This window comes from Pistacia vera, unplaced genomic scaffold (assembly GCF_008641045.1).
Source record: "Pistacia vera cultivar Batoury unplaced genomic scaffold, PisVer_v2 Contig958, whole genome shotgun sequence".
NCBI classification, from domain to species: domain Eukaryota; kingdom Viridiplantae; phylum Streptophyta; class Magnoliopsida; order Sapindales; family Anacardiaceae; genus Pistacia; species Pistacia vera.
In genome coordinates this window covers 19816-42512 of record NW_022196843.1, presented here as the reverse complement: position 1 = coordinate 42512, position 22697 = coordinate 19816, and the positions used below count along the sequence as shown (strand labels likewise).

The window sequence follows — 22697 nt, the reverse complement described above, 5'->3', positions numbered from 1 at the left end:
AAGTTTCCTCTAGCATACATCACATGGATCCACGGAATTGATTCTTGCTGGGTAAAGAAACCGTATCCCTTTGTTGTTAAAATTTAAGAAGATTTTATGAGTACATTTCTACATAACAATGGTAAGCTTCTCAATTGATAACCAAATACATATAAGAAATTGGACTTGAAAGTATGAAGATGGAACTAACCCAGAAGAAAACTCATAAAAAGTTAAGATCAACACTCTTATCTGAATATATATCATCACTACAAAGAGTTTAATAAATCTTCTACATTATTTTCCGAATCTCACCCCCTAATTATAAAACACAGGTGGCAAAGAAACAGCTCATTTTGTCTTCCCCTATCCATTATAATTTGCTTGTACTTAATGAAAAATAATCACTAAAAATGTTTACATACTTCCTCTGTGGAAGCAATGTTTGATTTGGTTTATATAGTCGTGGCATGATTAAATCCAAAGGAGATACAAAGATATTCTATCATTTTCAGTTAATGAGAGGCTTCTCTAGATCCCGAACAGATGAATACTCCACAGGCTGTGGGATATTTAACTCTGAACAAACTAACTCAATGATTTTTGCAGTTACCGTACCAAATGACATTTTGTTCAAGGTCACCACTATAGCAAACCTGTTTGTTATATCACAGAAACCTGTTGATCCGCCCATGCCCGAGTGCCCAAAACCAATGAATGATCCATCCTTCGCCCTATACCTCTTAAACCCCAGTCCAAATTGCCCATTTGGTAAGGCCAGATTCCCATATTCACCCACACCCAAGAATGCATCATGAATTCTAGGGTTATCGAAAATCTTGCTGACATTATCATTATAGACAGTAACAATGCTATTGCTTACGCTTGTGTTATTACTACCACTATTGCAGCCATTATCAAGCCTAGTGTAACCATCACCACTAGCGTCTCTTTTATGACTACCTTCTTTGAAATCTTTACTGTATTTCTTCTGCTCATGATTTTTTGTTTGGTTGTTTGAAGCAGCAGTTACCTCCTTGCTTTTCTTAGCTTTTGATTTTTTTGAGTTCTGTAAAGAATATTTGGGGATGTGGGTATGACTACCAAGTGGTGGCTTGGATAAAGAGGAATGCGGGGGTGGGACCACCCCGCCATCAACTAGGGCTGCATAGTAGCGTGCAAGGGCACGAGCTGAGCAATGTCCGTTAGCAGCAGGTATGATGGCACGACGAGTGTTCAGTATGTTAAATAACACTGGCATGGTGGTAGCGAGCTGTGCAATTTTGTCAATCTGGAATGTAGAGGGTAGTTCAGGACGAGGAGATCTCTCTGGCAGCTTGTTGAGATCATCTGTATCTAAGGTAAGGGTTGCAAGCCGAGATTCCACACCTGGAAGGGAACCATTGAAAGGCACGATAAAGCCATTGATAACAGTTACTTCAGTTTCAAAGTAATAGTAGACTAAATAGTTCTATTCAAATGAAGAACAGAACTAGTGAACAATATATCAGCTTGAAGGAACATTACGGGGCATTTTCACTTAAACCAACATTTTTGTGCTAGGTGACTAGAGAAGATTTAAAAAGTGAAGTTTCATATGTACCTGGTGGAATTCCAACATATAGCTCGCCTTCAATATTTAGGGGTCGAATAAATGCTTCTTCAAGAATCTCCTGAAATTTCTTCCCAGACGCACGCTATTTATCAAAACATATCATTAGAACAGGGGACTACATAGGGAATTTGAAAATATAGTCAAATTCTTTGATCAGTCTGAAGGCCAACAGAAAATCAAACTCACAATCAATCCTAGCTGGCATACCTAGGATCACATGGTATCTATACACATCACCACATAAATATAGGCTAGACATTTGTTATCAATAGATTGCAGGGTTCATCAGGAAATAAGAGATGCACAAAAAATCATCTCGATAGGCCAGATGACATCTTAGAACGAACAGGACATGCTCAATCATTCATTTAGGGAAAGCTTCAGGACAAACCATATTTGACAAGTTATATTAAATTGAAGCAGCATTAGTTATAATACCTCAATTATTCCACCACAAAGCCAGCCGAAAGACAGATAGTGATAGAACTGCTGTTGGCCCGGTTCAGTTTCAGGTACTGACATGGCAATCCGGTTCAAACATTCATCCCAGTCAGCCATTAGCAAAGGATTTTCTGCTCCAAGCTCAGCCAAAGCATTGTGCAAACCACTCGTATGGTTAAGCACATGATGGACCTAACATCGAATAACCAAGTTATATTGAGTACAAATATAGAAGATTTACTGACATAAGAACTGTGGCTACCCATAGGAATGTTTAAAAGGTCATAGGATAAGATAACACCTTTATGAGATCTTTTCCATTTGATCCAAATTCTGGCCAAATGTTAGCAACATTCTCCTCAAACTTAAGTTTCTGCAAGACAAAATGCCAAAATTTGTAAGATTAGACAAACTTAACTCGAACATCTGATCCCACAATGGCCACTTCTATACCAAAGTACATTAATCTGAGAATCTTATTGATCGATTTGCTCATCTGGTTAGTTCAGAATCATGGTCAAATTCAGTGAATATTATGGGGTACCACAGAATAATTCAGTACAAACTGCAGGCATATAATTTCAACTCCACCTATTAAATATATCAAATTACACCATGTGGGACATAATGAAAGAAACTCCAAAATCCACAATTGAGCCTTAACAATAGATTTTTGCTATTTTGTTTGGAAGAATGACATGAAATGCACCAATATACTTGAATCTTGAGTTACTATGAGTAACAACATTCAATCAAACTAGAGATTAATACTAGTTAGGACATCTACAATGCACAACTGTATTAGCTTCAAAAATCGGAGGTTATATTGTATTACAGAGTCATCTTCTCTTCATTTACCAATTATTGGAAAGGACTCATATTTCTTCCAAAATCAAAAGGTACAGATCTGGTACAGACATCCATATTTTGGGTCATGTCAACTATATCAAAAAATGCCATGATTCTAAATGAAACAGATATGCTATATTTCCAAAAATAGGACAAGAAAGAACACCGCAAAATGATCAAAATTCCAAAAAGATCAGGCAGGTAATCTCTATCCATGTCAACATTTAGTTTTGCTAGATCATATTGAACAACCAATCCCTGGACTATTTCCTCTGGCATGCAGTTGATGTGAACCCTCCAAAACATCAGCATAATCATGTGAACAATTTAATAAAAACTTCCCACATTATGTCTAGCCAACCTCAACAACATAAATTAGAAACCTAAGAATTAGCTGTAACAGCTATAAATGGGCATATATACACTATCAATAAAACTTCTGTGCAACAAAGCAGGAAGATTCAAGAACATAAAGCTTAAGAAAAATACATACCCATTGTCAACCAGCCAATGTAACATTCCTGCAGTGACCCCTTTGTGTCGAAAAACATTAAAAGACTATCAGGCTGAACAGGACGAGGATCATATCTACCAAGCACTCCAGCAGCAGTATCTATAATGACCTCACCATCTTTGTAGCACAAACTTAAGACATCATTAATGAAAATCTCATAAAAAGTGAATAATGATCTAAGCCCAAATTTTGGCTTTTCATGTTTTGGCATCCAAAAATAGAGAAATTAGCTTAGTAAATCATCCTACAATTGTCAATATGAATTTCAAACTAGAAAGTAGTATAAAATACAGTGAACCAGCTAACGGATCAGAAACTGAAGAATAATTCATCTTTGAGATAGCACCCATTTCATTTATTGGATGCTATAAACTCTTTTTGCAAAATTAAAATAGGTGCAAACCTGTATTCCAAGTATTTATTATCATTCCCCAGCTAACTAAAAACTGCCTCAGTTAGCCTCCACACAGAATGGACTGGAGTATCATAAATCCACTGTGGATTTACGCTGGTCCCTTATAGGTTTCTAAGAAGTTAAATCACATTGTCGTCAGATATGAACCAGTAAAAAATAATGAAGTGACAGATCAAGTTAGAATGGACTCACCCTATTAGAACAGATTCAGCAAACGGTCTCATAATATCCAGATATACTATGCGAACATTCATGGTGGATGAAAGCCCTGAACAATTGCAGATTAGAGTTAAAAGTGCCCAGTTAGTCAAAACAAGGTAAGGAATGGAGATCTCTATCCCATACCTCTAAGAAGATTAAGGACCGTGAAAATATACAATGTACCAGGAAAAGCATAACCTGGAACCAAAGTGTACAACCATATTAACAATATGAATGAAATTTGAATGAACATCTCAAAGAAACATAGAGATAAAAGGAGATGATCTGGCACAGGATTAAAGCGTTTAACTTCTTTTTGGCTAAGCTTCATCTTTTCCTGTATGACCTTCATGTTTGTTCTTTGCTCAGACAAATTTTTCATGGTTTCCTGTACGCAGGGAGATAGCAAGAGGTAAAAAAAAAAAAAAAAAAAAAAAAAAAAAATTAACTTCGAAGAAACTCCAAGTAGTGCAAACTTACGTGAGCTCATTTGCTGGTGTGGAATTACGGAAGAACACAGTTGTAACCTCCATAGCCTGCTCAGGCAGGTCTAGACGCAGCTTAAGTCCCATCTCTGCGAAGGCAGACAAAAGAGCTACATGGTCCCCCTTTGACAAAGACAAAAATAATTATTCCTTAATCTGGAAAGAGATATGGTTTGAGTGATGTGGAAAAGGCAGACATTGGTAATAAATAAATTGGCAGAAATCAAGATAGTGAATTGAGATATCGTCCCTCATAAAATAAAGCTAGTAACATTATGACAATACTTTCAAGCTAAGATAAATAATAGTCTAGGATGCATTCATCAAATAATGACAATGAGAGAAGTAATAATGCCCTAAAGTAGAAAGCACGACTCTTTCACACCAGAGCGATTAACTCATGACAAAACATGTATCAAAATTGTGTCATCAGATAATTCTCAATTTCTACATATCTTTAAAATATTTATTCTAACAAGAAAAAAAAAAAAAAAGGTAACGCAAACCTCTGCAGATGCCAAGAAATTTTTGTAGCGCGTGTTTCACAGAGTTTGATAATTTCTTTGTGAGCCCAAAGTCGAGCAAAATTGGACGATGAGGAGACTCCTTGCTAACAAGAAAAATTCCTGCATTAAAACACAAAGAAAGCCTGGAATAGGTGGAGGGAATTGATTGTTGCACAAGTGCATATGTGGCAGAAAAGAACAACTTTTTTGGAACATTAATATTATGACTTAACCCAAGCAAACAAAATTTCATGACAACAAAGGTAATAGAAGAAACAGGGAAAAAAGTACCAGGATGAGGGTCACCATTGAAAATCCATCAACATAAATTTGGTGGGCATATGCACGTGTAATTTCTTCTACAATCTTCTGCTTGTCAACACCAAAAGCTTCCAGAGATTCAGAGTCATTTAAACGTATACCATCCATATACTCCAGAATGAGGACAGCTTCACTCGACTGTGAATCGCAAAAACAAGATGCACAGTTAGATATTTGAAACTAAAAAGGCAGTGTTCTCTATTCTAAGTAAGTCAAGTTCTAATGTAAACACTAGATCAAAGTCCAACACCAGTAACAATGGAAACCACCAATAAAAACCAAAAAAAAAGGTACCCCTCTTCCCCAATACGTAAAACATGGAATGTGCATTATAGAAGGACAAATTACAATATATCAGATCCTGGGAAGTACTTACATATAAATCTAATAGTTATAGCCCAAAGTTAAGCCCATTTGTTAAGATAGTATGCTGGATACAATTGCTGGATATTGAGTAATAAAAATTGAACTGTTTCTTCAGGAGACGCTTTTCTGTTTCTCTAAGTCATAACTTATGATAACAAAGACAACAATAAAATATCAGATTCCATCCTTCAAATTTAAAACTATTGCCGACTAGCACATAAATCTAAAGAATTGTAAAATCATGCCTGAATAACTTCGGGAATGAGAACATCAACTTTATTGGCAGGCTTCTATCTTCACATCTGTTTGTGCAGCCAAGATTCTAGACACAACTCTAGTATTTTCTACCAACACAAACAAGCATCATAAGAAAAATAAGTGCATGCTGAACAGATGAAAACATTTCACAGGATGTTTTTATATGTCCAAATTGAATGCGAAATCGGGAGAAGGGACCTGAGAATGTTTCCTTTGATATCATGATAAAAGAAATGTTTTGACATGTTGAATTGAGAGGGCCACATTTACATTAAAATTCACTCAATTTGGGGTGGTCTAGTTTCACTCCATAAGGACTCAAAAAGGGAAAAAGGCCAATTTCACCATTGCCACAACCTCCAAGCCCATCACCTCATAATACAACTAAACCAGATTCCACCAGCCATGGAATACCACTAGAGCCAACCAAATAGCCACATTACTATGCTGTGATTAGTCAATGCTACCACCACAGCCAATGGTCCTGTCTCCTTTACCGCGTGAATGCTACAGCTGTTGCCAAATGGTTTGGCAGCAGAACTATCACAAACATGTGCCTTGCACCAACTCTGTCTACTCTGAAGTCCAGAAGCACCACCACCAGAATTCCACATAATGCCTTGCTACTACCAGCACATATGCCTCGGCCAAAATTTACCGCCATCACTACAACCTGTGCTAATTGGCAATTGTAAAACTTATCCACTCAATGGAAGTGCAAATCGTGATTTACTTCTGTCAATCAAATTCCACTAGTGAACCAATTATTAATTGAAACTCATCCTCATATCACATTTGCCACAGACCATAACAGAAAACAACTAGTTTTATTACAAAAATATGTGAATTGATTTGGTCCATTCATGTAAAAATATATCATACCAGCTTCAAGATGAAGTAATTTTTTGGAGCTTCTTGCACCATTCATCTATCATGGGATTGAAGTCAAATTGCGGTTCAGCCCATGCTATCCAGTCAACAATTGATTTTGCATCCTTTAAGTCCTATACAATTATATATACCCAATAACCATTTAATAACTGCGGTCTTATTGTTCAAATATTTTTTTTTTATAATAAAAAAAGCATTAAAACCTCCAATATAATAGTCTTGTGTCCTGATGTTGAACTTTGACAACACCTCCCGCCCATCAATCAGAGTGGCACGATGGACTTGTGCAATCTGCATAGCATACAACATGACAATCATATTTATTCCCAGAATGTACTTACTGTCCCAACAGCTCACACTAGATCCTAATACTAATTAATTTGAGGATCTTACTGATGCTGTTGCCAAAGGATTTTTGACAAAATCCTGAAGAGAACATCCATAGATTGACCCAACTCTTTCTCTATGGTCTGAGTAACCTGTGCAAGCAAAAACTTACCATTAGTCAATCAAGTCTTAGATATTCTGAAGATGGAGGAAATATATGCCATACATAGACAAAGTAAGAGAAGAGGCATAGGAGATAATCATTTTAAAACTTGTTCAGAGAAATATATTCTACAAAAGGAAGAAGATGAATTAAGTAATTAGAATTATTAATCAGTTCTTCTGAGCTAGAACTCCCTCTTGCTCATCATACACCCACTTCAATGGTCAAAGACTAAGGTTATATTTCTTCTCAACAAACCCTTACAATCCAATTAATGAATCTGATATCCCTCGTATGGATGGAGAGCATGGTGTTGGCCGGTACTTATCACTACAGAAAAATCTAAAATTCTAGTCCTAATGTAAAAGATTTTCCAACAATGATTTTCTTGTTTTCACCTGAGAGTAAGATACATCATGATACAGCGTGACTAGTACCAATAACCTAAAACGAAATACATTATGCAAGCAAACAGACATATCCAAACCAATAATCTTTAATCTTCCATATTCACAGTGACAATATCAGCAAAGCAACATCAGTTCAGACTGCACTATCTGCAATATAGAACATTCAAAGGTAGATGAACAATCACTCCTGTAAAGGGGGGAGGAGGAAGCGAGTCCGCAACGCTTGAGAAGAGATATATATGCCCCCGGAAGCAAATCCGCACGTGTGGATAAGTACTGTCCAAGTTTCACCCATAAGCCCTCCAACTCTATAATCAGATTGAGAACACGCTTAGCATTGCGCTCGTGAGCCTTCTCCCATAAAGCAGATCTTTTGGTTTGCTAGTAGTCATTCTCTCTTTGCGCACAGCTTAGTAAAAACAACATATAAGGCAATAAGATTCCCATCCAGTTGATTTCAAAATAGTGAGTAAGCAGTAACAACAGAACTTTACCTTATAGTCCAGGTAAACCACAAAGCCATTGTGAATAACATGCGTCTTCTGGAATGTTCCCATCCCATCTGAAGTAACTAAGTCCAAAGTTGGCACTAAGAAAAAACTACTTACACCACCCTTCACCGAAAAAAAAAAAAAAAAAAATGTATAAGTGAGTCTAAGGAAGCATATATAATAAAATGACACTTCCATTGTTCTGACTTTTTTTAAAGGCAATTGCACACCACGCAAAAGTTCCTCTCTATGTAATTAATAAGTGATGGCAATATTAAGCTAAAAGAGCAGAGTAATAATTCTTAAAAAAAAAAAAAGCAACATTCATTTCAAAATATGATTAAAATTAATTTCAGTAGCAGCAGGCAGTTTTAATGAAGAAAAACATATAGACTAACGATAATTCAAGGAAAGAGTTCATTAATCCATAATAATTTGATTGATAACTACACTTCTCTTGATTGGAATAATTAAAAATTTTAAACAACTGTGTCTTCCTGATATCAGACGACACCTAAAAACATCAAATAAAATGATTAGCTGGAATTGAAGAATGATAAAATCAAAATAATTTCTACAGAAACAAAAGTCAATGAATGAATAAACAACACGGCCTTCAACGATTTAAAGCAACAGATTATTTCTTCAAAAGAAAAATACACAGAAGGTCTGAAGTTTAGTTGATCAAAGAGAGAATGCGGTATAGAATTTATTGAAATTATCGTCGTTTTACAAGGGGAGAACTTGTTATTTTTTGTCCGCGTCATCACCGCACATTTCATAAAAAACAAGCGTCATTTTCATCAAGGAAAAGTGCAAAACAGGTCCAATCGTAAGCGAAAACGTCATTAACTATTCAACACAAGAGAAGACGTGGGGACATTCATTGAAGGATGATGGTAGGGGCAGGTAAATGAAACTGAGATGGGACAGATATCGCGTGGATAAAGAGGAAGGGATATTAGATACTAGCCGTTGGATGATAAGGGGATGGAATCTGGGCCGTGAAGTTATTTGAAAGGCGTGGCTTAAAGCTAGCCATGGTCCACTAAGATGCTGGGGGAAATCAAGCCTGCACTCCGATACCACCCATTTTAATTTTCGACATTCCAGAAGTTCAAAACCATCCATCACCATCACCGTTTATGAAAAATGTTGCATTCTGCATGTTTCGTTTCAAAGATATGGATTTCAATTAATTCAACAGGCAGAAAAGTAATTTAATTAGGCTCGAGTTATTCATGCCATAAATCACTTTCTAAACCTCATAATAAATAAAATTATTTTTTAAATTGAATTTAAAATCTTATATTTATTACAAAATTGTCCTTCTCTAATTTTTTTTGGTCTTTTTAAATTTCTTTGCTAACCATCTATAGTGGTGGTAAAAACGGTTTACCGAACCGAAAAATCGGTTCAAACAAAATTATGCTTAAACCGATTTTAAACTGAACCGTATAACCAGTTCGGAAAAAACAGTAACTGGTTTTGAATTAAAAACAAAATATTTGCATTTGAAATTCAAAGTTTGAAACTTTTAAGCAGGACCCAAATAGGCCGGAGGGATCAATAATGTGGGCTATCAAATCACTTTCAGAAAGATAAAAGTAGACTCAAAAACATATATTGCAGACCCATTTCCATTGAAGATTAAAAACCTGGAAATTTACAAGTAGACCAGCCACCCGAGTGAGACATGAAAGACTCTAGTTGAAGAACGTTAAAAGTAAACAGAAGGAAGAAAGGCACTTTGAATTAAAGAGAAAAATGGGACACCATGTACTTGTTGTCAAAAGATTTATATGTAGAAGACTCGAGATTTAGTATACCTCTGTGAAGAGACTCTGTTTAGAGACGAGAAGAGAGGGGGTTTAGAGAGAACGTGATTTGGAGGGACCCTTAAAACGAAGGAAAGTGACAAGAGTGTGAAAGCAAAGATTGAAAGGGAAATCATAAAGCACAAAGAGAAGCCGATTTTGATTTGAAGCAGCCGAAGACTGAAGAGTGAATAACGGCGGTGACTTCGACCATTCGACGGGCCGGCAAGCGACGGTGACTGGAGAATACTCGGAAACCGGTGACCGTTGGTGAAGGATCTTGGCAGTTGGTCAGCAGCGGCGCAGCAAGCAAAAATGAAAAATTGAAAATGGTTTAGGGTAAAATTTGGTTTAATGTATTGTGGATTTTAAAAAAATCGGTTTACATATCTGGTTCTGGTTAACCGGTTATAATATTATTGAACTGAAACGGAGCCGATAATGGTGTTTTTTTTTAATTTTGGCAAACGAACCAATTTTAAAAAAAAAAACTGAATTTCAGACCGGTTTCAACTGGTTTTTCGGGTTTTTTTCCCACCCTTACCATCAACCTGTTTTTTTCTACTGAGTTAAATTTATTATTTCAATCGCTATTTTTTTTGTTGTACGAGGAGTGTTAGGGTCAATTTACGCACACCTCAACTAACTCATAAGACTTTAAAACTATCGATCGAATAAAAACTCCAGTTGTTATCTATATTAACAATCAAAATGAATTTTACGATTTTTCGAGTAATAAGTCAAATACATAATTGACAATTAGCCACTGTACATTCAGTTGCTATTTTGTCAACTCAACTATCTCTATTTTTCTCTTTAAGTTAAATTTTCAATGGCCCTTTTTTTTTCTCGTAAAATCATAGTTCAGTTTTGACAATTTATTCCTATCCAGATACTTATACACATATTTTTATTCAAATCAACTAACTTTTCTCGAGAATTATGAAAATAAAATATTGAAATTCTTTTATAATATGAATGTTAAAATATTTTTCTCACCGTTCTCCTAATATCACAAAAATTATATTGCGTTTGGCTCCCTATTTTTATCCATTTCCCAATCCTATTCTCCAATAATGTTTGGCACACTATTCTAGAAATATTATATATATTTTTTTATTTACTTTTAGACCCCATAAGGTTATTAATTTCACTAAATACCCCCTATTTTTTTTAAAAATTAACAAAAACCCCCCCATCAACTCAACTTGTCAGATTCTGGCAACCACCGTCGGTGATAGCAGAATCTGTACAACGGCCTAAATTCCAACCATAAATGGCGGAATTACACCGATCTGGCCTTTCCGGCCAGATCCACCACGGATCTGGCCGTATCTTGGTCGTCGTGACCGAAAACGACGGCCACATCTTGGCCGCGTTTTGGCCTTTCCGACCGTCGACGGCCATAACAGGCCGTAGATCTGGCCTTTTCGGCCAAATCGTGGTGGATCTGGCCGGAAAAGCCATAATGATGCGTTACGACACAGATCCGATCGGTCTGTGCCGTAATGAAATTTTTTGGCAGATTTCGGCGGTGGCGGCCAAAATCTGACACTGCAGGTGGTGGGGGTGTTTGTCATTTTTAGTAGGGTCTTAATTAATTAGTAAACCTAAGGGCTTTTTCATAAATTTTTCAAATTTACCTCGTAAACTCCCTATCCAACAAACAATACATCCTCAAAATCATCCAAATACTACACCAAACGCACCCAGTAGTTTAAAAGAGTTAAATTGTCTTCGTTAATCAAACCTTAAGCGAGAATGTTTACTTCTTCCTCTTTGGAAGCAATGTTTGATTTGGCTTTTATAGTCGATGCATGATTAAATACAAAGGAGATACAAGATATTCTACATTTTCAGTTAATCAGAGGCTTCTGTAGATCCTGAACAGATGAATACTCCACCGGCTGTGGATATTTAGCTCTGAACAAACTAACTCAATGATTTGTCAGTTACCGTACCAAATGACATTTGTTCAAGGTCACCACTATAGCAAATCTGTTTTTTATGTCACAGAAAACAGTTGATCCGCCCATGCCCGAGTGCCCAAAACCAAGAATGATCCATCCTCCGCCGTATACCTTTTAAACCCGAGTCCAATGTCCATTGGGTAGGCCAGATTCCCATATTCACCCACACCCAAGAATGCATCATGAATTCTGGGTTATCGAAAATCTTGCTGGCATTATCATGATAGTAGTAATAAGCTGTTGCAGCCTTATCCAGCGGAGTGTAACGATCACCACTAGCCTCTCTTTTATGACTACCAACTTGAAATCTTACTGTATATGTTCTGCTCATGATTTTTTGTTTTGTTATTTGAAGCAGGAGTTACCTCGCTTTTCTTCCATTCGATTTTTAGGTTCTGTAAAGAAAATTTGGGGATGTGGGTATGACTACCAAGTGGTGGCTTGGATAAGAGGAATGCGGAGGTGGGACCACCCCACCACAACTAGGGCTGCATAGTAGCGTGCAAGGGCACGAGCGAGCAATGTCCATTAGCAGCAGGTTCGATGGCACGACGAGTGTTCAGCATGTTAAATAAAAGTGGCACAGTGGTAGCGAGCTGTGCAATTTTGTCAATCTGGAATGTAGAAGGTAGTTCAGGACGAGGAGATCTCTCTGACAGCTTGTTGAGATCATCGTTATCTAAGGTAGGTTGCAAGTCGAGATTCCACACCTGGAAGGGAGCCATTGAAAGACATGATAACACCATTGATAACAGACTTCAGTTTCCAAGTAATAGTAGACTAACTGTTCCATTCATAAGAAACAGAACTAGTGAACAATATCAGCTTGAAAGAACATACAGTGTGTGCATATTTCACATAAACCAACAGAACTAGTGAACAATATATCAGCTTGAAAGAACATACAGTGGTGCATATTTCACATAAACCAATATGTTGTGACTAGGGAACTTGAGAAGAGTTAAGAATGAAGTTTGACAAGTACCTGGTGGAATTCCAACATATAGCTCGCCTTCATATTTAGGGGTCGAATGAAAGCTTCTTCGAGAATCTCCTGAAAATTCTTCCCAGACGCATGTGATATATCAAAAAGTATCATTAGAACGGGGGAAACGTAGGAATTTGAAAATATAGTCAAATTCTTTGATCAATCTTAAGGCCAGCAGAAAGACCAAACTCACAATCAATCCTAGCTGGCATACCTAGGATCACATGGTATCTATACACATCACCATAATTAGGCTAGAAATTGGTATCAATAGATTGCAGGGTTCATAAGGAAATAATAGATGCACAAAAATCATCTCCATGGCCAGATGACATCTTAGAACGAACAGGACATGCTCAATCATTCATTAGGGAAAGCTTCAGGCCAAACCATATTTGACAACTTATATTCAATTGAAGCAGCATTAGCATGTTTAAAACCTCAATTATTCCACCACAAAGCCAGCCGAAAGACAGATAGTGATAGAACTGCTGTTGGCCCGGTTCAGTTCAGTATGGACAGGCAACCCGGTTCAAACATTCATCCCAGTCAGCCATTAGCAAAGGATTTTCTGCTCCAAGCTCAGCCAAAGCATTGTGCAAACCACTCGTATGGTTAAGCACATGATGGACCTAACATGGAAAACCAAGTTATACTGAGTACAAATATAGAAGATTTACTGACATAAGAACTGTGGCTACCCATAGGAATGTTTAAAAGGTCATAGGATAAGATATACACCTTTATGAGATCTTTTCCGTTTGATCCAAAATCTGGCCAAATGTTAGCAACATTCTCCTCTAACTTGAGTTTTCTGCAAGACAAAATGCCGAAATTTGTAAGATTAAACAAACAGTTAAAGTAACTCCAACAATCTTAGATCCCACAAGGCCACTTCTGTATCAAAGTATCCATTAATCTGAGAATATTTTTGCCTATCTCGGCTAGTTCAGAATCATAGTCAAATCCAGTGAATCTTTTTGAAATTCTATAGGGGTACCACTGAACTCCACCTATTTAAATATCTCAAATTACACCATGTGGGACATAATGAAAGAAGCTCCAAAATCCACAATTTGAGCCTCTTAACAAATAGATTTTTGCTATTTTTGTTTGAGAAGAATGACATGAAATGCACCAATATACTTGAAATCTTGAGTTAATATGAGTAACAACATTCAATCAAACTAGAGATTAATACTAGTTAGGACATCTACAATTGCACAACTTTATTAGCTTCAAAAATCTGGAGTTATATTGTATTACATAGTCATCTTCTCTTAATTTACCCAATTACTGGAAAGAACTCTATATTTCTTCCAAAATCAAAAGGTACAGATCTGAGTACAGACATCCATATTTTGGGTCATGTCCAACTATATCAAAAAATGCCATGATTCTAAATGAAATAGATATGCTATATTTCCAAAAATAGGACAAAAAAAGAACCACCGCAAAATGATCAAAATTCCAAAAAGATCACGCAGGTAAATCTCTATCCATGTCAACATTTAGTTCTGCTAGATCATATTGAACTAACCAATCCCTGTAACTATTTCATCTGGCATCCAGAACTGTAACTATTTCCTCTGGCATGGAGAACCATCCAAAACCACAGCTTAATCATGTGAACAATCTAATAAAAACTCCCCACATTATGTCTAGCCAGACCTCAACAACATAAATTAGAAACCTAAGAATTAAGAAAATTTCATATCACTATTCCAATAAAACTTCTGCGCAACGAAGCAGGAAGATTCACGAACATAAAGCTTAAGAAAAATACATACCCATTGTCAACCAGCCAATGTAACATTCCTGCAGTGACACCCTTTGTTGTCGAAAAAACATTAAAAAGACTATCAGGCTGAACAGGACGAGGATCATATCTACCAAGCACTCCAGCAGCAGTATCTATAATGACCTCACCATCTTTGTACGCACAAACCTTAAGACATCATTAATGAAAATCTCATAAAAAGTGAATAATGAGCTAAGCCCAATTTTGGCTTTTTCATGTTTTGGCATCCAAAAATAGAGAAATTAGCTTAGTAATCATTCCACAATTGTCAATATGAATTTCAAACTAGAAATTTAGTATAAAATACAGGTGAACCAATTAACGGATACAGAAACTGAAGTAATAATTCATATTGGAGATACCACTCAATTTCATTTATTGAATGCTATAAATTTCTTTTTGCAAAATTAAAATAGGTGCAAACCTGAATTCCAAGTATTTTATTATCATTCCCCAGCTCAACTAATAACTGCCTCAACTTAGCCTCCACACCAGAATGGACTGGAGTATCATAAATCCACCGTGGATTTACTGCTGGTCCCTTATTAAGGTTTCTAAGAAGTTAAATCACATTTTAGTCAGATATGAGCCAGTAAGAAAAATAATGAAGTGACAGATCAAGTTAGAATGGACTCACCCTATTAGAACAGATTCAGCAAACGGTCTCATTATATCCAGATATACTATGCGAACATTCATGGTGGATGAAATCCCTGAACAAATGTTAGATTATGAGTTAAAAGTGCCCAGTCAGTCAAAACAAGGTAAGGAATGGAGATCTCTATCCCATACCTCTAAGAAGAATAAGGACCCGTGAAAATATTACAATGTCACCAGGAAAAGCATCAACCTGGAACCAAAGTGTATAACCATATTAACAATATGAATGAAATTTTGTATGAATATCTCAAGGAAACATAGAGATAAAAGGAGATGATCTGGCCTTACAGGATTAAAGTGTTTAACTTCTTTTTGGCTAAGCTTCATCTTTTCCTGTATAGCCTTCATGTTTTTTGTTCTTTTCTCAGTCAATTTTTTCATGGTTTCCTGTACGCAGGGAGATCAGCAAGAGGTAAAAAAAAAATTAAGTTGAGAAGGAACTCCGAGTAGTGCAAGCTTACTTGAGCTTCATTTGCTGGTGTGGAATTACGGAAGAACACAGTTGTAACTTCCATAGCTTGCTCAGGCAGGTCTAGACGCAGCTTAAGTCCCATCTCTGCGAAGGCAGACAAAAGAGCTACATGGTCCCCCTTTGAGAAAGACAAAAATAATTATTACTTAATCTGGAAAGATAGATGGTTTGAAGTGAATAAATTTGCCACAAATCAAGATAGTGAAATTGAGATATCGTCCCTCATAAAATAAAGCTAGTATCATTATGATAACTTCTTTCAAGCTAAGTATAAAATAATAGGTCTAGCCTGCTGCATTCTATCAAAATAATGACAATTGAAAGCAATAAAATGCTCCTAAAGTAGAAAGAACGACTATTTCACACCAGAGCGATTAACTCATAGACACAAACACAGTATCAATACATTGTGTCATCAGATAACTCTCCCAATTTCTACATATCTTTAGAATTTTTATTCTAACATAGAATATAAATAACAAAATGTTAACGCAAACCTCTGCAGATGCCAAGAACATTTTTGCTAGCGCTTGTTTCAAGGAGTTTGATAGTTTCTTTGTGAGCCCAAAGTCGAGCAAAATTGGACGATGAGGAGACTCCTTGCTAACAAGAAAATTTCCTGCATTAAAGCAAAAAAGAAAGCATTGGAATAGGTGGAGGGAATTGATTGTTGCACAAGTGGCATATTGTGGCTAGAAAAGAACAACTTCTATCGGAACATTAATATTATGACTCAACCCAAAGGCGAAACAAAATTTCAAGACAACAAAGGTAAAAAGGTGAAAAGAAGTACCAGGATGAGGGTCACCATTGAAAAATCCATCAACAAAAATTTGGTGGGCATATGCACGTGTAATTTCTTCTACAATCTTCTGCTTGTCGACACCAAAAGCTTCCAGAGATTCAGAGTCACTTAAACGTATACCATCCATATACTCCAAAATGAGGACAGCTTCACTCGACTGTCAATCGCAAAAACAAGATGCACAGTTAGATATTTGAAACTAAAAAGGCAGTGTTCTCTATTCTAAGGCAAGTTCCAATGTAAACACTAGATCAAAGTCTAACACCAGTACCAAATTGGAAAGCCAACAAAAAAAAAAAAAAAAAAAAAAAAAAAAAAGGTACTCCCTCTTCCCCAGGTTGCATGATAGGAGGACATATATACAATATATCAGATCCTTGGAAGTACTTACATTTAAAATTCCAATAGTTATAGCCAAAAGTTAAGCCGATTTGTTAAGATAGTATGTGTGAAATATAATTGTTGGATATTGAGTAATAAAACTTGAACTTGTTTCTTCAGGACCAAACTTTTTTTCTGTTTCTCTAAGTCATAACTTATGATAACACAAGACTAACAATAAATATTCCGGATTCCTTATCCTTCAAATTTAAAACTATTGCAGACTCAGCACATTAAATCTAAAGAATAGTTAAAATCATGCCTGAATAACTTCTGGAATAAGAACATCAACTTTATTGGCAGGCTTCTTATCTTCACATCTGTTTGTGCAGCCAAGATTTCTAGACACAACTCTAGTATTTTCTACCAACACAAAACAAGCATCATCAGAAAAATAAGTGCATGGTGAACAGATGAAAGACATTTCACATGATGTTTTTAGATGTCCAAATTGAATGGGAAATTCTGGCAGAAGGGACTTGAGAATGTATTCCTTTGATATCATGATAAAAGAAATGGTTTTGACATGCTGAATTGAGAGGGCCACATTCTACATTAAAATTCACTCAATTTGAGGACTTCTAGTTTCACTTCCACAAGGACTCAAAAAGGGAAAAGGGCTAATTTCACCATTGCCACAACCTCCAAGCCCATCACCCTCATACTACAACTAACACAGATTCCACTAGCCATGGAACACCACTAGAACCAACCAAATACAGCCACATTACTATTGCTGTGATTATTGTCAATGCTACCACCACAGCCAATGGTCCTGTCTCCTTTACCGCGTGAATGCTACAGCTGTTGCCAATTAGGTTTGGCAGCAGAACTATCACAGACATGTACCTTAGCACCAACTCCGTCTACTCTGAAGTCCACGAGCACCACAACCAGAACGCCACCATAATGCCTCTGCTACTACCAGCACAAATGCCTCGGCCAAAATTTACCGCCATCACCACATCCTGTTGCTAATTGGCAATTGTAAAATTTATCCACTCAATGGAATGCAAATCCGTGATTTACTTCTGTCAATTCAAATTCCACAAGTGAACCAATTATCTAATTGAAACTCATCCTCATATCACATTTGCCACAGACAAGAACAGAAAACAAATAGTTTCTTATTACAAAAATATGATGAATTGTATTTGGTCCATTCATGTAAAAATATATCATACCAGCTTCAAGATTGAAGTCCAGTTCTTTTGGAGGTTCTTTGCACCATTCATCTATAATGGGATTGAAGTCAAATTGCGGTTCAGCCCATGCTATCCAGCCAAGAATTGATTTTGCATCCTTTATGTCCTGTACAATTATAGCAGATCCAATAACCATTTAATAAGTGCAGGTCTTATTTTGCGTCCAATATTTTTTTTAAGAAAAAAAAGCATGTAAAACCTCCAATATAATTGTCTTGATGCCCTGATGTTGAACTTTGACAACCACCTCCCGCCCATCAATCAGAGTGGCACGATGGACTTGTGCAATCTGCAGAGCATACAACATGACAATCAATAATTTATTCCCAGAATGTACTTACTGTCCCAATAGCTCATACTAGATCCTAATACTAATTAATTTGAGGATCTTACTGATGCTGTTGCCAAAGGATTTTTGACAAAATCCGTGAAGAGAACATCCATAGATTGACCCAACTCTTTCTCTATGGTCTGAGTAACCTGTGCAAGCAAAAACTTACCACTTAATCAAGTACTTAGATATTCTGAAGATGTAGGAAATATATGCACGTCTTCAGAATATTTTTTGTAATGTTTATTTTTTTGTGTCAATTACTATTGCATGTCGGACTCATTGTATCGAATATTACACTAAAAAAGAATATTATTTAAAATATTTTATTTCTTTTTCTTTTATGATAATAATTAACAATTAATCTATTTTACCAATTATTTATATATATATTAATTAAATATTAAAAATAATATTTTATTAAATAATAATTATTTTAAAAATTATACTAATTTAATAAATTTAAAATTTTATTTAATCAAATAAACATTACATTTAATAAAGAAAAACGTTACATTTAATATAAAATGATACAAAAAAAAAAAAAAGACAACAACAACACAAAAGTAAAATTCCATATTTATAGTAACTTAATTTTCTAAATTAGTATATTTTTCTCACAAATGATCTATTAATGCATTTCAAAGAACATAATGAGCTTTTATATCCTTGATTTGTTTATTCAAGGGTTTGAATTTCATAACCGATCCAAGCCTACGTGAGTTTTTTCAAAATGAGCAATCAAGAATTATGCAAAAAAGAGCTCAACAACAAGGTCAAGGATCTCAAAATAACTCTAATATTTTTCAATATTTTAATGATCTTAGACGATTCGAAACTAATCTACCGGAATACTAAATTATTATTTTAGTTTATATTGTATTTTTTTTTAATTTTAGTGTTTTTAAATTAGTGTTAATTTTTATTTTGAGTTATTGTAGTTTAATATTTGTATTGAATAAAGTTTTGTTTATAATTTTTCATCGAATTATATAATTATTATGGATTTATTATTATAAATATTAATATAAATAATAATCAAATTAACTTAAATACAAATAAAAAAATTAATAAAATATATTTTTTATACTGTTTAAACAGTATCAAGCCAAATTAGTGTGCATAAACAGTGTTACACCAAATTTAGCATGGTACTATAGATGGAGACCAAATTAGTGCAAAAATTGACGCAGGTTGGAGGCTTCTTTTACGTTATTTTGGTGTTCTGGATTGGAGATGCCCTTAAAAGACTAAGGTTTTTATTTCTTCTCAACAAACACTCACAATCCAATTAATGAATCAGACATCCCTGGTATGGATGGAGAGCATAGCGTTGGCCAGTACTCATCACTACAGAAAAATCTGAAATTTTAGTGCTAATGTAAAAGATTTTCAAACAAAAATTTTCTTGTTTTCTCCTGAGAGTAATATACACTCATGATACTGTGTGACTAATACCAATAAAACACCCAGGACGAAATACATTATGCAAGCAAACAGACATATCTAAACCACTAATCTTTAATCTTTCATATTCACAATGACAATATCAGCAAAGCAACATCAGATTCAGACTTCCACTATCTGGCAATATATATATAGAGAGAGAGTTCAAGGGTAGACGAACAATCACCTCCTGTAATGGGCGAGGAGGAAGCGAGTCCTGCAACTGCTTGAGAAGAGATATATATGCCCCCGGAAGCACATCAGCACGTGTGGATAAGTACTGCCCAAATTTCACCCATAACCCCTCCAACTCGATAAACAGATTGAGAAGACGCTTAGCATTGCGCTTGTGAGCCTTCTCCCATAAAGCAGATCTTTTTGATTTTCTAGTCCATTTCTCTCTTTGCTGTACAGCCTTTAGTAAAAACAACATATAAGGCAATAAGATTCTCGTCCAGTTGATTTCAAAATAGTAAGTAAGCAGTAGTAACAATGGAACTTTACCTTATAGTCCAGGTAAATCAGCAAAGCCATTGTGAATACTCGTATGCGTCTTCCGTNTTTTTTTCAATATTTTGATGATCTTAAAAGATCCGGAACTAATCTACCGGAATACTAAGTTGTTATTTTAGTTTATGTTGTATTTTATTTTTATTTTAATATTTTTAAATTACTGTTAATTTTTATTTTGAGTTATTGTAGTTTAATATTTGCATTGAATAAAATTTTATTTTTAATTTTTTATCATTTTTTTAATTATATAATTATTATAAATTTATTATTATAAATATTAATATAAATAATAATCAAATTAACTTAAATACAAATAACAAAAAAAAAATTATACTGTTTAAACAGTGCCACGCCAAATTTTAGTGTTAATGTAAAAGATTTTCAAACAAAAATTTTCTTGTTTTCTCCTGAGAGTAATATACACTCATGATACTGTGCGACTAATACCAATAAAACACCCAAGACGAAATACATTATGCAAGCAAACAGACATATCTAAACCACTAATCTTTAATCTTTCATATTCACAATGACAATATCAGCAAAGCAATGTCAGATTCAGACTTCCACTATCTGGCAATATATATATAGAAAGTTCAAAGGTAGATGAACAATCACCTCTTGTAAAGGGCGAGGAGGAAGCGAGTCCTGCAACTGCTTGAGAAGAGATATATATGCCCCCGGAAGCACATCAGCACGTGTGGATAAGTACTGCCCAAATTTCACCCATAACCCCTCCAACTCGATAAACAGATTGAGAAGACGCTTAGCATTGCGCTTGTGATCCTTCTCCCATAAAGCAGATCTTTTTGATTTTCTAGTCCATTTCTCTCTTTGCTGTACAGCCTTTAGTAAAAACAACATATAAGGCAATAAGATTCTCGTCCAGTTGATTTCAAAATAGTAAGTAAGCAGTAGTAACAATGGAACTTTACCTTATAGTCCAGGTAAATCAGCAAAGCCATTGTGAATACTCGTATGCGTCTTCCGTAAATATTTCCCCGTCCCATCTGAAATAACTTACTCCAAAGTTGGCACTAAGAATCAAAAAACTACTTACACCACCAAAAACATAACTGAACAGGTGAGCCTAAGACAGCTTTTATATAATAACATTGAAGGATTGGATTGATAAGGGGACGGAATCTGGGCCGTGAAGTAATTTGAAAGGCGTGGCTTAAAGCTAGCCATTGGCTCACTGAGATGCTGGTGGAAGTCGGTGGAACCATGGAAGTCAAGTCTGCGCTTAGATAGGCAGCCATTTTAATTTTCAACATTACAGAAGTTGAAACCATCTGCAATCGAATGACATGATAAAATTTGCACCATTGATTAATATTAAGTTACAATTAATAGATAATCAGGATTTCGTTACGTCATTTAGTGCACAAATTCGGTATACTACTCCCGGTATCTCTATTATTTTCCATCACAAAAAGTTATCAAACATGTTGCATGATTCAACAGGGCAGAAAAGTAATTTCATTTGACTAGAGTTATTCAAATCAAGCCCGCTAAATCTCTTTCTATTTCTAAGCCTCAATAATAAATAAAATTATTTTAAAAATTGAATTTATAAATATCTTATATCCCATTACAAAATTGTCCTTCTCTAATTTTTTTTTTTCTTTTAAATTTCTTTGTTAACCCCATCATCCTTATTATTATTTTTTTTTTTACTGAATTAAATTTCATTATTTCAATAGCTATTTTTGTGAAAATTAATAAAAAGGGTATACTAAAAGAATAAATTCCCTTTTAGATAATTATTAATTTATAAAAATTAATATTGAGACTTAAAAAAAAAAAATAGTGGGTTTAAATAATACTAGTCTTTGATTTTGATTTTAGAATGCATTTCAACAGGCTGAAAATTTTGACCAATTTGGATTTGAAGGAAATGGACCACTCACATATTCCATTTGGGGGAGGCTATGGGCCGATGGTTCCAAATATAAACTTGCATGAGCCCTCAATTAGCTACAAAGGTAGGCACCTGAATTGGTAGAGTCTTGCCCATAATATAATATAAAGTTGCTTATAGCTAGTATAATTAAATTCATTTATGGACACTCT

At 35.3% G+C, this 22697-nt stretch overlaps 2 pseudogenes; both read right to left on the bottom strand.

Moving 5' to 3' along the window:
- Window positions 1–202: 202 nt before the first annotated feature.
- On the bottom strand, window positions 203–8298 carry LOC116121051 (annotated as a pseudogene).
- Window positions 8299–12001: 3703 nt separating this feature from the next.
- Window positions 12002–21631, bottom strand: LOC116121050 (annotated as a pseudogene).
- Between the last annotated feature and the right edge of the window lie 1066 nt (window positions 21632–22697).